We start from the raw sequence: 15,915 nt of genomic DNA, 5'->3' as shown, positions 1-15,915 counted from the left end.
TACACAAAATAACAAAGACCACCAAAAATGATAAATTTGTGCTTAAGTATAAAAAACATATTTTCTTAATTTTTAACTCTCTTTAAAGCAAAAAGAACAATAATATATTTTTGGATTTATAACATTTATATAAGTGAATGTATGAATACAACACCACAAAGGCCAGAGGGGAGAAACGGAAGCACACCATTACAGGGTTCTTACACAATACTTGAAGTAGTATAACACAACTAGAATATAGTCTGTCATAAATTAAAATATATACAATAAATTCTAAAGAAACCACTGAAAAACAAAACAGAGTTATAGATAACAAGCCAACAAAAGGATAAAGTAAGTCATAAAAAAGACTAAAATCAAATAAAGGCAGAAAAGAGGGAAAGGGAACAAAGATTATATGGGAGAAATAAAAAATAAATAGCAAGAGAACAGACAAATCCAATCATATATCAATTGTTGCACTAAATGTAAACTATATTCATAACCATAATACAAGTCTCAATAAATTTGAAAGGATTCAAATCACACAAAGGATGTTCCCTGTCCACAATGGAATTAATTTAGAAAGATAACAGAAAAGTCTTTAGGAACCAAATAACAAATTTCTAAATATCTCATGGAGTGAAGAAGAAATCAAAAGGAAAACTAGAAAGTTTTTTAACTGAATGAAAATAAAACAAAACATATCAAAATTTGTAGGATGCAGCAAAGCAGCAGTTATGGAAAATTTACAGCACTAAACACGTGCATTAGAAAAGAAAAATAGTCTCAAGTCAATGACCTCAGCTTTCACCTTAAGAAATCAGGAAAAAAGGAGTAAATTAAATCCAAAGTAAACAGACAAAAGGAAATAAAGATAAGAGCAGAATTCAATGAAATAAAAACAAAAATAAGAAATACGTGACACTGAAAGATGATTCTGTGAGAAAATAAATAAAATTGGCAAGTCTCTAATCAGAATAATCACTGGGAAAAAGGGGAGAAGAAACAACTTACCCATATTAGTAATGGGAGAAAAGACATCACTACAGAAGTTAAAGATTTCATACGCATAATAAGGAGATATTGTGAATAACTTTAAGTCAATAAATTTTACAACATAGATAAAATCGATACATTTTTTGTATGACACAAACTACCAAAGCTCACTAAAAAAATAATAATCCAACTAGCCTTCTATCTAGTAAAAAATGGAAATTATAGTAAAAAAAAAAAACCTTCCCACAAAAAGAACTTCATACCAACTGACTTCACTGATGAACTCTACCAGACATTTAAGGAAGACATGTACCAATCCTACACAAACTCTTTCAGAAAATTACACAGGAGGGAATACTTCTCAACTCATTCTATGACACCAACATTAGGCTGCTATCAAAACCAGACTAAGATATTACAAGATATTACTAGAAAGTAATCTCCCTCATGAAGACTAATGTAAAAATCCCTAACAAAATTTTGGCAAATCAAATCCAATGAATGCATAACAAGGTTAGCACATTGTGACCAAGTAGGGTTTATCTCAGGAATACAAGGTTGGTTTAACATTCAAAATTAATCAATTGTGGGGCCAGACTTCTGGAATGAGAGACTGAGAAACCTGGCAAATCTTGTCCCCTAAAAGCAGTAACAGAACCAGATAACACTCACAAAAAAAAATCATCTCAAATATGGGGAGTGACCAATGGCATCCAATAAACTGTGAAGCAGTACTTCAAGAAAAACTACTCAACCTTAGTAGAACCCGTGGGAGCCTGTGGAGTTTTAGCCTTAGGCTGCCACCATCCCTCCACCCCCAACTCCATGGCTGGTAGCCTACCAAGGCTGAGCTTGTCTGGAGAGGGTCGGGAAGGTGGGAGACTCATGCCCAGGGAATTTGTCAAAGATAATCATTGTCTTGGTGGCAAACTATCAAAGAAGCCCAAAATTGCAGCTGCCTGAGGCTGAGATATTTGGAGCAAGCAAAAACCATCCAGAAATTTCATAGAGAGATCCAGAAAACAAAAAGGTACAAGAGGCTTTGATAAACTCCCAGACCCTCCTGGTGGTCTGGAAGGTTGCATACATGTGTAAGGCTGAGTGCAGACTCAGGAGAGACCAGAAAGAGCTACAGGTATCTACTCATCCCTGGCTGAGTGTAAGGTCTTGTGCAAGGGAGGAAGCCTTGTTAGCTGAAGGTACTTAAACACAACCTCCAACTAATCATTGGGGAGGGAAATTTATAACTTTTAATGCCTGTATTAGGAGAGAAGAAATATATCAAATCAGTAAGTTAAGCTTGCACTTTAAGAAACTAAAAAAAGACAGGCAAACTAAGCCAAAAGCAAGCAGAAAAAGGAAATCATAAACATTAGGGCAGAGATCAATGGAATGAAAAACAGAAAAATAGAGAAAATTGATAAAACCCTAAACTTAGTTCTTTAAAAAGACCAATAAAATTAGCAAATCTTCAGCTACACTGACCAAGAAAAAAAGGAGAAAAGACACAGATCTAGAACTCAAAAAGGGACATCAACATCAACCTGACAGAAACTGAAAGGATTTCAAGGGAATGCTATAAATCACCTTATGCTAATAAATCATACAACTTAGATGACGTGGATTAATTCCTAGAAAAACACATATTACTACAACTGATTCAAGAAGAAATTAGAAAATCTGAATAGATCTTTACACAAGTAAAAAAAATTAGTAAAAAGCCTTCCCACTAAGAATAGCCCTGATGCAAAATCATCTAAAGAATCCACAAATTCTTCTATTAAATAGAGCAAACACTTTACACTTTATTATATGAGGCCAGTATTATTCTGATATGAAAGCCAGACAAAAAACATAAGAAGAAAAGAAAAATTCAGACCAATTTTCCTAACGAATATGGATGCAAAAATCATAAACAAAATATTAGCAAACCAAATCCAGCATTACATGAAGAGGTTTATATATAATGACCAAGCAGCTTTTAACCCAGGAGTGCAAGGTAGTTTAATACTTCAAAAGACGGTAATATATTACATGTTAATAGAATAAAGAAAAAAACTAGATGATAATCTCAAGGGACACAGAAAGAGCATTTGACAAAATCCATGATAAAAACATTCAATGAACTAGGAATAGAAGGGACTTTCCTCAACCTGATAAAGGGCACCTACAAAAAAACCTACAGCTAATATCATACTTAATAGTGAAGGCTAAATGCTTTTTCCCTAAGAGTGGGAAAAATGCAAGCATGGCCACTCTTGTCACTGCTATTCAACACTGTACTAGAGGTTGTAGTCACTCAGGCAAGAAAAACAAGTAAAAGGCAACCAGATTGAAAAAGGAGAGATAAAAACACCTTTATTTATAGACAACATAATCCAGTATGGTGAAACTCCTAAAGAATCCACAAAAATACTACTAGAACTAATAATGATCTCAGCAAAGTTGAAGGATACAAGATCAATATACAAAAATTAATTGTATTTCTATACACTAGCAATGAACAATCCAAAAATGAAAGAAAATAATTCCATTCACAACAGCATAAAAAGAATAAGATACTTAGAATAAATTTAACAAAAGCAGCACACTGCTTATATATTGAAAACTACAATACATTACTGAGGGGCCAGCCCAGTGGCCAAGTGGTTAAGTTCACACACTCCACTTCAGCGGCCCAAGGTTTTACCGGTTTGGATCCTGGACGCGGACATGGCACCACTCATCAGGCCACATTGAGGCAGTATCCCACATGCTACAAGTAGAAGGACCCACAACTAGAATATATAGCTGTGTACTGGGGGGATTTGCGGAGAAAAAGCAGGACAAAAAAAAGATCGGCAACAGTTGTTAGCTCAGGTACCAATCTTAAAAAAAAATCCATTACTCAGAGAAATTAAAGAAGATCAAACACAATGTAATATGGTTCAGCCATAAAAAAGGAAATCTTGCCATTTGTGACAACATAGATGAAGAGGGAGAACATTATGCTAAGTGAAATAAGTCAGACACAGAAAGACAAACACTATATGATTTCACCCATACATGGAATCTAAAACGTCACACTCGAAGCAGAGAATAGAATGGTGGTTGCCAGATGCTGGGGAGTAGGGGAAATGAGATATTAGTCAAAGGGTACAAACTTCCAGTTATAAGATGAGTAAGTTCTGGGGATCTAATGTACAAGATGATGACTATAGTTAATAATACTATATTGTATACTTGTAAATTGCATATTTGTTAATAGAGCAGATCTTAAGTGGTCTGATCACATACCCAAAAATGGTAACTATTTGAGGTGATGAATGTGTCAATTAGCTTGACTGTGGTAATCATTTCACAATGTATATGTATAGGAAATCATCATCTTGAACATCTTAAATATATACAATTTTTATTTGTCAATTATATCTCAATAAATCTGGAAAAATAAAACTCTTCAAACACACTGGAAGGTTCTCTCATGCCCCTCCAAGTCCACACCTCCCAACAGTAACCACCATTCTGAGTGCTATCACCATTCATTAATTCAGCCAGGTTCTGAACTCCACATAAATGGAATTACACAATGGTCCTCTTTTTGTGTTGAGATTCTTCCATGGAGATGCTTGTTACTGCATGTATCAGCAGTTTATTTTTTTTCATTTCTGTGTATTATTTCACTGCATGAATATTATATAATATTCTATTCTTTTGTGTGTGTGTGAGGGAGACTGGCCCTGAGCTAACATCTGTTGCCTATCTTCCTCTTTTTGCTTGAGGAAGATTGTCACTGAGCTAACCTCTATGTCAATCTTCCTCTATTTTATGTGGGATGCCACCACAGTGCGGCTTGACAAGTGGTGCTAGGTCTGCACCTGGGATCCAAACTTGCAAACCCTAGGCCACCGAAGTGGAGCATGCAAACTTAACCACTATGCCACCAGGCCAGCCCCATAATATTCTACTCTTAATGGACATCTAGGTTAGTTCAAATTTGGGACTACTATGAATAAAGCTGTTACGACATTCAAAAAAAATGAATAGGAGAAACATTTCATGTTCATGGATTGGAAAATTCACTATTGTTAAGATGGCAATTTTCCCCAAATTGACCTACAGATTCAATACAATCCCTATCAAAATCCAAGTAGGCTTTTTTTATTTCCAGAAACTGACAGGTTGATGCTAAAATTTATATGGAAATGCAAAGGACTAAGAAAAGCCAAAACATTTTCAAAAAAGAACAACAAACTGGAAGACTAATACAGTTCTCAATTTCAAAACATACAGTAAAGCTATAGCAATCAGGACAGTGTGGCACTGACATAAAGATAGACATAATTAACCGATGGAACAGAACTGAGATTCCTGGGGGAAAAGAAAAACAACTTACATTTTTGGTCAATCGATTTTCAACAAAGGTGCCAAAGCAATTCAGTGGGGAAAAGATATTCTTTCCTTTCCACAAATGCAAATGGTGAATTTAGACCCTTACCTCACACAATACATAAAAGTTAACTCAAAACAGATCATAGACCTAAATGTAAGATCTAAAACTACAAGACAGAAAAAAACATAGGAAAAAATCTTCATGGCCCTGGCTCAGTCAAAGACTTGTTAGCTATGACAACACACAAACAATTTCTAAATGAAAAAATTAATAAACTGTACTTCATCAAAATTAAAACCTTTTTTACTTCAAAAAGACACCACTAAGGAAAGGAAAAAGGTAAGCATTTCACCAAAGATACACAAATGGCTGATAAGCACATGAAAAGATGCCAACATCATTAGTCATTAGGGAAATGCAAAATTAAAACCAAAGTAAGATACTATTACATATTGACTAGAATGGCATATATTTTAAAAGACTGACTTTACCAAGTGTTGTCAAAGGTATGCTGCAACTGGAACTCTCATACACTGCTGATACGATGTAAAATGGTACAAATCACTTTAGAAAACAGTTTGTCGGTTTCTTAAAAATTTAATCATATACCTACCATATGACCCAGCCACTCCACTCATAGATATTTCCCCAAGAGAAATGAAAGCATATGTCTAAACAAAGACTTCTATATGAACTTTCATAGCAGCTTTATTTGGAATAGCCAAAACTTGGAGAAAAAAGCCAAATGGTCATCAGCAGATGAATAAACTGTGCTATGGCCATACAATGGAATACTACTCAGCAATAAAAAGGAATGAACCATTGATATACACAACCAACGACATAGATGAATCTCAAATTATGCTAGGTCAAAGAAGCTAGACCAAAACAAGGAGAACATACTGTATTAATGCAATTTATATAAAATTCTAGAAAATACAAACTAATCAACAGTGATAGAAAGCAGATCAGCAGTTGTCTTGGGATGGGAGTAAGGGATGTAAAGCAGCCAGAGGAAGGGATTACAAAGGTGCCCAAAGAAACTACTGGGGATGATGAATGGTCATTATTTTTGACATATGTCACAACTTACCAAAGTGCACATTTTAGATAAGTTCAGTTTATGGTATGTTGATTATACATTAATAAAGTGTGAAAAAAAAATAGACTTAAGGACAAAGAGGAAACAAAAAGAATTGTTATATGGCTATTACAATTCTAGGCAAGAGGCAGTGGTGGCTTAGACTGAAATGGAACCTGTAGAGATGGAGACATGAGTAGATAACTTTAAAGTTTATTAGAATACAGAATTGACAATACTTTGTGAAACAGATATTGGGAGTTGAAGGAAAGGAAGGAATCAGGTACAACTTTTTTTTGGCTTAAGCAACTGAGTGAATAGTGGTGCCATTTACTAAAATGAGGAAGACTGAGACAGAATTACAGAGTCAAAGTTTCTCATTATGATTACCAAGAGTGATTCAAACTGGTTTTACAAGTTTAATGTCTGTTAAAACAATGAACCAGAGTTTAAATACAGACACCTAGAAAATAAAAATGGGGCACTGATCAACTACCATAAATATGAAAAAAAAATTATTATGTTTATGATAAAGAAAAAGAAAGTAGTAATTCATAAAACAGGGATTATAAAACACCTTGGCCCAAAATATTTTTTAAAATAAATAAATGAAAGGTAGATATGTACATCAGAAAATCGTTACTTATAACTACTTTAATTAAATGCTACATTTTACTTACAGTGTTTTTTTCTCCTTAGAAGTTTTACTTAGAAGTTTACGTTTCTAACTAAAAATACTTCTGTCCAGTAAAATCAAATTAATAACTCAAGGAAAGCATGCTACAGGTTATTTCCTTCAACATCTTTGCTTACCTGTTTAATCTTTCAAATAATGTTCCAAATTGTGCTGTTTTATATGATGGACTGAAAGCATCTTGATTTTTGTTTAATTTGGAAATCACGGAATTAGAATAATTAACATTACTGAGCTAAAAAAAAAAAGGAAGAACCTGCCAAAAGGGTAAATGTACATATACACAATTTAAATAATTTACCGTAAAACCTCATTTAAGTAGACATCTATAGTTTAAAAATGTATTTTTTAGTCTAAAAGAAAGAGTGTCCTTATTGAAAACAAAATAAATACTATTCTAATAATGAAAGCAGTGTCAGTATTTGAATGACTGCTAAAATAACAGGGTTGATCTATGGTGAGCTAACCATTTTCTCAGAGGTAAAAAAAGATTTAAAACAAAAGACCCGGAACACCAAGATCTTGAGTAAATAAAAGTTAAATATTGCTGACAGAAAATAATGATTTCTCCCAAGGAAACAACTGTACTTATCTCAGTTCCTCCATTTACTAAGTAATTTTAGACAGCTACTTTAATCTTTTTTTTAAAAAAAGATTTTATCTTTTCTTCTTTCTCCCCAAAACCTCCCGGTACATAGTTGTGTATTTTTAGTTGTGGGTCCTTCTAGTTGTGGCATGTGGGACACCGACTTAGCATGGTCTGACGAGCTGTGCCATGTCCACGTCCAGGATTCGAACCAGCAAAACGCTGGGCCGCCGTAGTGGAGCGCGTGAACTTAACCACTCGGCCACAGGGCCAGCCTCTGCTACTTTAATCTTTCTGAATATCGCTACCACTGAGTGCAAAACGGGGAAAGTATGGAAAGACTCTTGTGAAAAGCAGATGTGATAACCCATTTGTTAATGAGGAAGGTACCATATAAAGATATTATAATGGCCCAACACTAATCTATCCAGCAATAATAATTCATATCTGTAGTATATTTTATGTATAAGCCATGAAACACAGAAACGAGACGTCCAAAGACAAGCAATGACAGAAAGAGTCAGAAAAAAAAAAAACGTGCAGGCAAAAAGAGATACTAAAAGTCTTTTTTGAAAAAAAGGTCTAAAATCAACAAAAGCTGAAAATAAAGTCTGATAACACATCTCATCTCAGCCTCAGAGAGACAGTGTCAATGGTGCAGGGACAATGTCATCCCTTGAAGCGAGAAACACACAAACAAATCAAAACAGAAGAGAATATTATATATTGGCTCAATCTACTTCTCCAGGGACTAGTAAGCCCCAGGCCACTTTTTATTCTAACCTGTTTTTCAACTCATTTTCTTATGTAATTTATAGTCTCATTTTAATTTTCCTGAAATCTCTCCAAATATATATCCAAATAAATAAATTCCCTAATACTTCACAATGTGACACCACACCTTACCAGGGACGTTAGCTTCTCTTTTCTCTCTTCTGCCATATGAAGTACAACATTATTTACCCCTTTGGAGATAATCACTAACCTGCAGTCTCTAAGTAGAAGATTATTCAAGTATAGATTACACAGGGTCTCATTCTCTATCCTATAAACTATTTAACAAAGCAAGGATGAGTTAAAGCTGATGTAGGATGCAAGTTTTAGTCTTATAAAATACAAATGGAACGGGTAACTGAATGTTTTTCATTGCATCACTCGAAAATTATTGGGGGGCCAGCCCAGTGGCATAGTGGTTAAGTTCCCACACTATGCTTCGGCGGCCCAGGGTTCACTGGTTCACATCCTGGGCACAGACCTACACACCACTCAACAAACCATGCTGTGGCAGCAACCCATATACAAAATGGAGGAAGAGGGCCACAGGTGTTAGCTCAGCAACAATATTCCTCAAACAAATAGAGGAAGACTGGCAACAGATGTTGGCTCAGGGCCAATCTTCCTGACCAAAGCAACAACAAAAAATTATTGGGTCCTTAAATTAATAAGCCTAGCACAATACTTCATTTTCCCTTCTCTGAAAAGCAGAAAACATACTTCAATAAAATTGAATATCATTACATATTGTATGTAACTATAATACTGTAATATATAACTACAATTTATAAATTATTATAAATTTGCTAATTATAAATTAATTTAGAAATAGTACACAAATATGACATAAAACCACCTCATGCTAAAAATGGGAGAGATTTAAAACTAAATATTCTTGTTAACCTTGTTAACAAGATAGAGCGTTTACATAACCATTTTACTCACTACCATTATATATTAGTATAGTAACCTTTAATAATTTTATATTTTTTAACTCTATGTAAACTTAGTAAAAGATCATTTCTTGGTATGTTCTATGGCATATATATTTCAAACTTCAAAAATTTGGATGTTTTTATAATTTTAACTTTAGAGACTACAACGATTGAACGTTTTAGCACTAAATATCTCTATCTATATACACATATGTGCATAGTCTTGGATGGAAGTGCATATAACCAGCTATGTTTCAAGTCATAGACAGAATCAAGCCATCACAACTTATACTTTAACAGATTACTATGACATCACTGAGATTATGTACTGCTATTCACAGGATCCTTTCCATATCATGTATACTGGGCCATCATGACATCACCAACTACTCCTTTACTGTGATTACAATCAAGTATTACATAACACATTGAACTATGGTCAATTTTACTATCAATAATTTTATAAAAAGATGATGATTTCAAAGACTTTTAAAGAACATTCCAGTTTTGGGATTCATAATCTTCTACAGCCCAGAGAATTAAGTTTTTGACCTAAGAAGAATTATTATACTTAATTTCTCTCCTAATTTGGCTATATCTATAGCAACCCACAACTAATATTTTTTCAATCCATAAAAAGAAAAAAAGAGCATATCACAAAAATATAAAATGCTAAGAACTAGTGATTGAAAGGGACCTGTTCACAAACAACCAACCCACTAACTGGGAAAAAATATTGGCAAGTCATATATCTGACAAAGGCTTAATATCCATAATATATAAAGAACTCACACAACTCAACAACAAAAAAAATCAAACAACCCGATCAAAAAATGGGCAGGAGACATGAACAGACATTTCTCCAAAGAAGATAGACGGATGGCCAAATAGACACATGAAAAGAAGTTCATCATCGCTGATCATCAGGGAAATGCAAATCAAAACTACACTAAGCTATCACCTTACACCCATTAGAATGACACAAATAACTAAAACAAATAGTAACAAATGTTGGAGAGGTTGTGGAGAAAAAGGAACCCTCATACACTGCTGGTGGGAATGCAAACTGGTGCAGCCACTATGGAAAACAGTACGGATATTCCTCAAAAAATTAAAAATAGAAACACCTTATGACTCAGCCATCCCACTACTGGGTATCTATCCAAAGAGCTTGAAGTCAGCAATTCCAAAAGTCCCATGCACCCTAGTGTCCACTGCAGCATTATTTACAATAGCCAAGACGTGGAAGCAACCTAAGTGCCCATCAACAGATGACTGGATAAAGAAGACGTGGTATATATATACAATGGAATACTACTCAGCCATAGAAAAGAACAAAATCGTCCCATTTGCAACAACATGGATGGACCTTGAGGGAATTATGTTAAGTGAAATAAGCCAGATAGAGGAGGACAATTTCTGTATGACTCCTCTCATATGAGGAATTTAAAAATGTAGACAAAGAGAACAGATTAGTGGCTACCAGGGGAAAGATGGGGTGGGGGTTGGGCACAAAGGGTGAAGGGGTGCACCTACAACACAACTGACAAACAATAATGTACAAATGAAATTTCACAAGATTGTAACCTATCTAACTCAATAAAGACTTGTATTTAAAAAAAGAAAGGTACCTGTTCATTCTGCTTTTTTTTCATATGCAACTTTCTGAGGACTAGGCACTATTCTGGGAATAAAATTTTGTCTTGTAATATCTCTGTTAGAAGCTAATTCTGCTGACAAAGATGGTGGTGTGAAGCTGCAGTTTTCTATTCTGCTCAATTGAGGTTCGAACATTGTATATGAGTCCATGACTTGTGAGGACTATAGGAAAGAAGATACAATCATGTGATTTGCCAAAATATATAAACTAGAGACAAGGAAAGTTAAAATAAAAGTGAAAAAGGTCACGAGTTAGAGAAAAAGTCCCAAGTAAAGGCAAGTCATCAGTAACTGACAGTCCTTACTAAGACAAGAGAGGTTATCAACTAAGATTATACTTGAGCTCCTTTCCATCTGCCTTTCTCACCGATGGTCCCCTCTACCCTCAAGCTCCATTCCTGCAGGTCATCTCCTAATGACAGGAAATCTAAGTTTCATTTATCTACAATTCAGGTGAAAGATTTCCAAGAGATTTTAGTATCACTGCCATTATCTTTCTGACGTAGCTTAACTTTGGCTATTCAAAGGAAAGAATAATTAATAATATGGTATTGGACTTTCACATTTCAAGCTTTAATCACAATCTATGTGTTTTCTAATTGATTAAAGTCTTATTTGCTAAAAAATAATTATTTGAAATATACTTTGAAAGAAAAATAATCTTGGGATCAACATGAATATTGAAAATCACAATTTGATATAAAATAAAACAGTCGGGTCACCACGTTTGAAAACATGAATCGCTCAATGATCACATGAACCCAAAGGAGAACTCCCCAAATGAATTATCCTTTGCAGCTCTTCAGTGACAGGCAGAATCAAATGCTTTGCACACAAAGGCCTAGTCTACATTACCAGAACTCCAAAGGGTTTCTCATAAGCAATCGTTAAAATATTCTTAAGGTATAGGTTTCTTACATTAAAAACTTCTAAAAGAACAATTTTAAAGACTAAAAATTTTTTTAAAGGATAACTAATTTTCTCTGATTCTCAAAAAATTTATATCACTTGATGGTGAAACTGGCAGAAAGTGAGCCATTGATGATTAAGTAGCTAGGAATTAAAGTTTTTTTCCCTTTTGCAATTACTGATTATAGCTTTTAGCTGCTTAACCCACTCATTGTTAATTGTGCTGTTTAGGCAATATGCTGACTCCCGCTAGGCTCCTATAGGTAACATCTTGCTGGTGCCTGGATCACCATGGTAATGCGTGTGTGAGCTGTTTTTCAGGAATTGGAACTCCTTGTCCACTTCAGGCCAGTTGAGACCACCAACTCATCAACTGGGCCCACGGAGATGTCCGACAGGTGACCTTTTAACTTGAAGAGGCTAAAAACTCTCCCCTCAGATCATGCTGATGTCGCCATTTTGTGAACATGGGTCCTATGAAGAGGCATGAAGTCTGACTACGCTTGTGCAGCTCATCATTACCTCACCTCTCCTCACCTCCAATCACCTCTCTCCACATTTCAGACCACGTTGACCCCGGCCCATATATATCCCTGAGTCTCTGTTTTCGGGGAAGCAAATTTCAGGCTCATGAGCTCGCTTCCTCACATGGCTACCTTGTGAGTAAACCCTCTCTCTGCTGCTATCTCGTCATCTCAGTGTTTGGCTTTCTGGGCGGCGGGCAAAAATGAACCTGGTTGGGTAACAGTGGCATGTCACAATTGTTAAAATAACTTAAAAAATTTTTTGTTTAACTCTCACCTTAACTGGGCCAAGTTCTTCCTTGTTGCCTTGTCTTTGATAGTGTAAACTAATGAAAAGAAAATGTAACAGTTAAACACATAGGTGGCAATAAAATTGATTATCTTTTATAAATATTTAAAATTCATACTGTTCTATACAAATATGAAAACATATGGAACTCTTAAGTAAATCATTCCAGGGTTATAATATTACTGTGTTTTATAAAAATTACATTATTAGTAGAGAGAGATTTTTATGATAAGGAAAGTCAAACTATGCATCCAAAAAACACTTAGCATGGATATTAGTTCATTGACTAAGGTCTTAATAGTTTAATAATACTGCTAACAGTCAAACAAACAAAAACTGGAGCTAGGATAATCCCTTTATACATTTTCCAATGAATAAAACAGAGTTGATAATGACTCTTTCAAATACCTAATAATATACAACCTAGCTAAAACCTACTTGTCTTCCATATCATCAATGCAGAGGTTAGACGGGACAAGATGAGGCGACATTGGAAGTTCTAAATCATGTTTTCTCAGGGGCATTTTTATGTCTCTATTCATATTCACATGATCGGTTTTCTCACAGTTTCTATAATGAAAAAGTTGCAATTAAAAATTAAGAATGAATAATAAAATCTTTTAAAAGCATTGGTTGATATACCATGGTCATTAAGTAAATGTACATCTTAGATATTTACTAAAACCACCTATATTCTATACATGATAGAAGACATTACAGTACTAGCAACTATCACAGATAATTCAAATCATCTTTTTCTTCATCATCTTACATTCTCCTCATGAAAGGGGCCCTACAAATTTTGCTTTATTTATTTATTTATTTATTTTTTAAGATTTTATTTTTTCCTTTTTCTCCCCAAAGCCCCCCAGTACATAGTTGTGTATTCTTCATTGTGGGTTCTTCTAGTTGTGGCATGTGGGACGCTGCCTCAGCGTGGTCTGATGAGCAGTGTCATGTCCGCGCCCAGGATTCGAACTAACGAAACACTGGGCCGCCTGCAGCGGAGCGCCGAACTTAACCACTCGGCCACGGGGCCAGCCCCGAAATTTTGCTTTATTTTTTGATTCCTTCAAAACTCCCCTAACCCCTAGACTGTATCAGTTGCTATATTACACTTTCCCATAGCACTACATATGTTCTCTATTATAGCACCTACCATAGTTTACTGTACTTGATTAACTCTATCTCCCTCACTAGATTTTTAAACTTTAGATGCAGCAGCCTTGTCTCTCCTTACAGACGATATAACTATTTTGACCGCTTAGTACTTTTAATTATGATCCTTTTCCAGGAAATGCTTTTTACACATGCACAAACTACAGAGTTGCAGTGGAGAGATTCTATCTTCTTATATAACCCTGCTTCCCTGGAAAAAATAATTGGTTTAGTGGCAACCACCTGCCACTCAATAATGGTATTATACCCCTCTGGTTATAAGTAATTGTTCCAGCGCTGAGACCTGACACCAGCAGAGCAAGGCAACATCCTTCCAGCGGAATTAAAAAATTCAGAATCAGAGAAGCAGCTCTCAGTATTTCCCTGGTGGTGAAATTGGAGAGATGAGCAATGTTAGTTCATAGTGGGGTTTTTTTGGATTTTATTTTTCCTTTTTCTCCCCAAAGCCCCCTGGTACATAGCTTCTAGTTGTCAGTGTTAGTTTTTTAATGTCACATTTTAAGCTTCATTGATGAAGACAGTCTGAGAGAATAAAACTAGTATCTGAAGTGAAAAAGAATCTTGGTAGTATTCAATTTCCTGACTCAAGCAGTCTCTGAGGCCCAGATGCACCACTACCCTTCCTTTTAGTTAAGTGTCTTAGTCCGTTCAGGCTGCTATAACAGACTACCATAGACTGGGTGAACTATACAAAATAGAAATTTATTTCTCAGTTTGGAGGCTGGGCAGTCCAAGATCAAAGTGCTGGCAGATTCGCTGTCTGGTGAGGGCTCGCTTCCTGGTTCACAGACAGCTGTCTTCTCCCTGTGTCCTCACACAGTGGTAGTGGTGAGAGAACTCTCTGGGGTCTCTTTTACAAGGGCACTAATTCCATTCATCAGGGTCCACTCTCCTGACCCAATCACCTCCTAAAGGACCAACCTCCTAATATCACATCAACATATGAATTTTGGGGGCACACAAACATTCAGTCCACAACATTAAGTAAGTAAATATATATTTTTTAAGTTTCTGTAATTTGCAGTCATGAGTCCTAACTAATAAAATCTTGCTTTGGCAGAGGAGGAAAAATCTTTTCTCTCTACCCTTCTAAATTATCAGCTGGGGGCCTGTAACAAAAGACAGATTAACAAGAGAAAAAGCATACAAATTTATTTAATATAAGTTTTATGTGGAAAACTTTGTAAGGAAAAGAATACCCAAAGTGGTTAAACCTGAGCATTTTTAAGCTAGGTTTGATGAAGAGCGGAAAGTCCTGGGGAAATGGGACAGGACAAAAAGGGGCATCAGCTAAGTGTAGTAAACTGAGGGAAACAGCAAGGTTTGTTCATTAGATTCCTCTCGGTGTTCCCTCTGTGTTGGAGATAACAACGTTCCTTTTCTCAGGGTATAGCGAGGGCACCTCTCACATGAAAATTCTTCCTGCACATGCTGCTTCCTCAAATTCCTCAGCTCAAAATATTCAATATGCCAAGGTACCTTATTTTTTGGTAGTGTGGGGGATCAGAATTGGCCACCCCAAAATGTGTCTCTTTGGCATGAGGATTATTTGGGGCTGATTACTTTTAAGAAACTGCAGACAGGCGAGAAGCTCTGAAAAGTAGAAGCTACCCTCTGTAAAACCATTTACATTTGTAAGGGAAATCTCCATTTGTAAAGGTAACTCCCTCTCTGTACCAGGAAGAGGGGGGATGCCCTTATGTCCAGAAACTCCTATCAAGGCAGAAGGCAAGGACTTAAATCCTCATAATAACCTTTCTCTTGTTTACTGTCCTTTTCTGGTAATCTCCCATAACTGACTCCCTCCCACCCCCAACATGCTCCTTTGTCTTTAGCCAAAGACGGTATTTAAGATGACAACCTTAGCCAGTCTGGGAGTTAACCAGTTTTCCTGGATTTTTCCCATGTATACATGTTACAAAGCTTTGTTTGATT

The 15,915-nt window shown here is 35.6% G+C and overlaps 1 pseudogene; it reads right to left on the bottom strand.

Moving 5' to 3' along the window:
- LOC111772236 (regulator of DNA class I crossover intermediates 1-like) overlaps positions 1 to 15,915 on the bottom strand; it is a 70,450-nt pseudogene that overhangs the window by 27,327 nt on the left and 27,208 nt on the right.

Source organism: Equus caballus, unplaced genomic scaffold, assembly GCF_041296265.1.
Source record: "Equus caballus isolate H_3958 breed thoroughbred unplaced genomic scaffold, TB-T2T haplotype2-0000713, whole genome shotgun sequence".
Classification (NCBI taxonomy): Eukaryota; Metazoa; Chordata; class Mammalia; order Perissodactyla; family Equidae; genus Equus; species Equus caballus.
The sequence above is the reverse complement of the archived record's forward strand: the minus strand, read 5'-3'. Positions and strand labels throughout refer to the sequence as shown.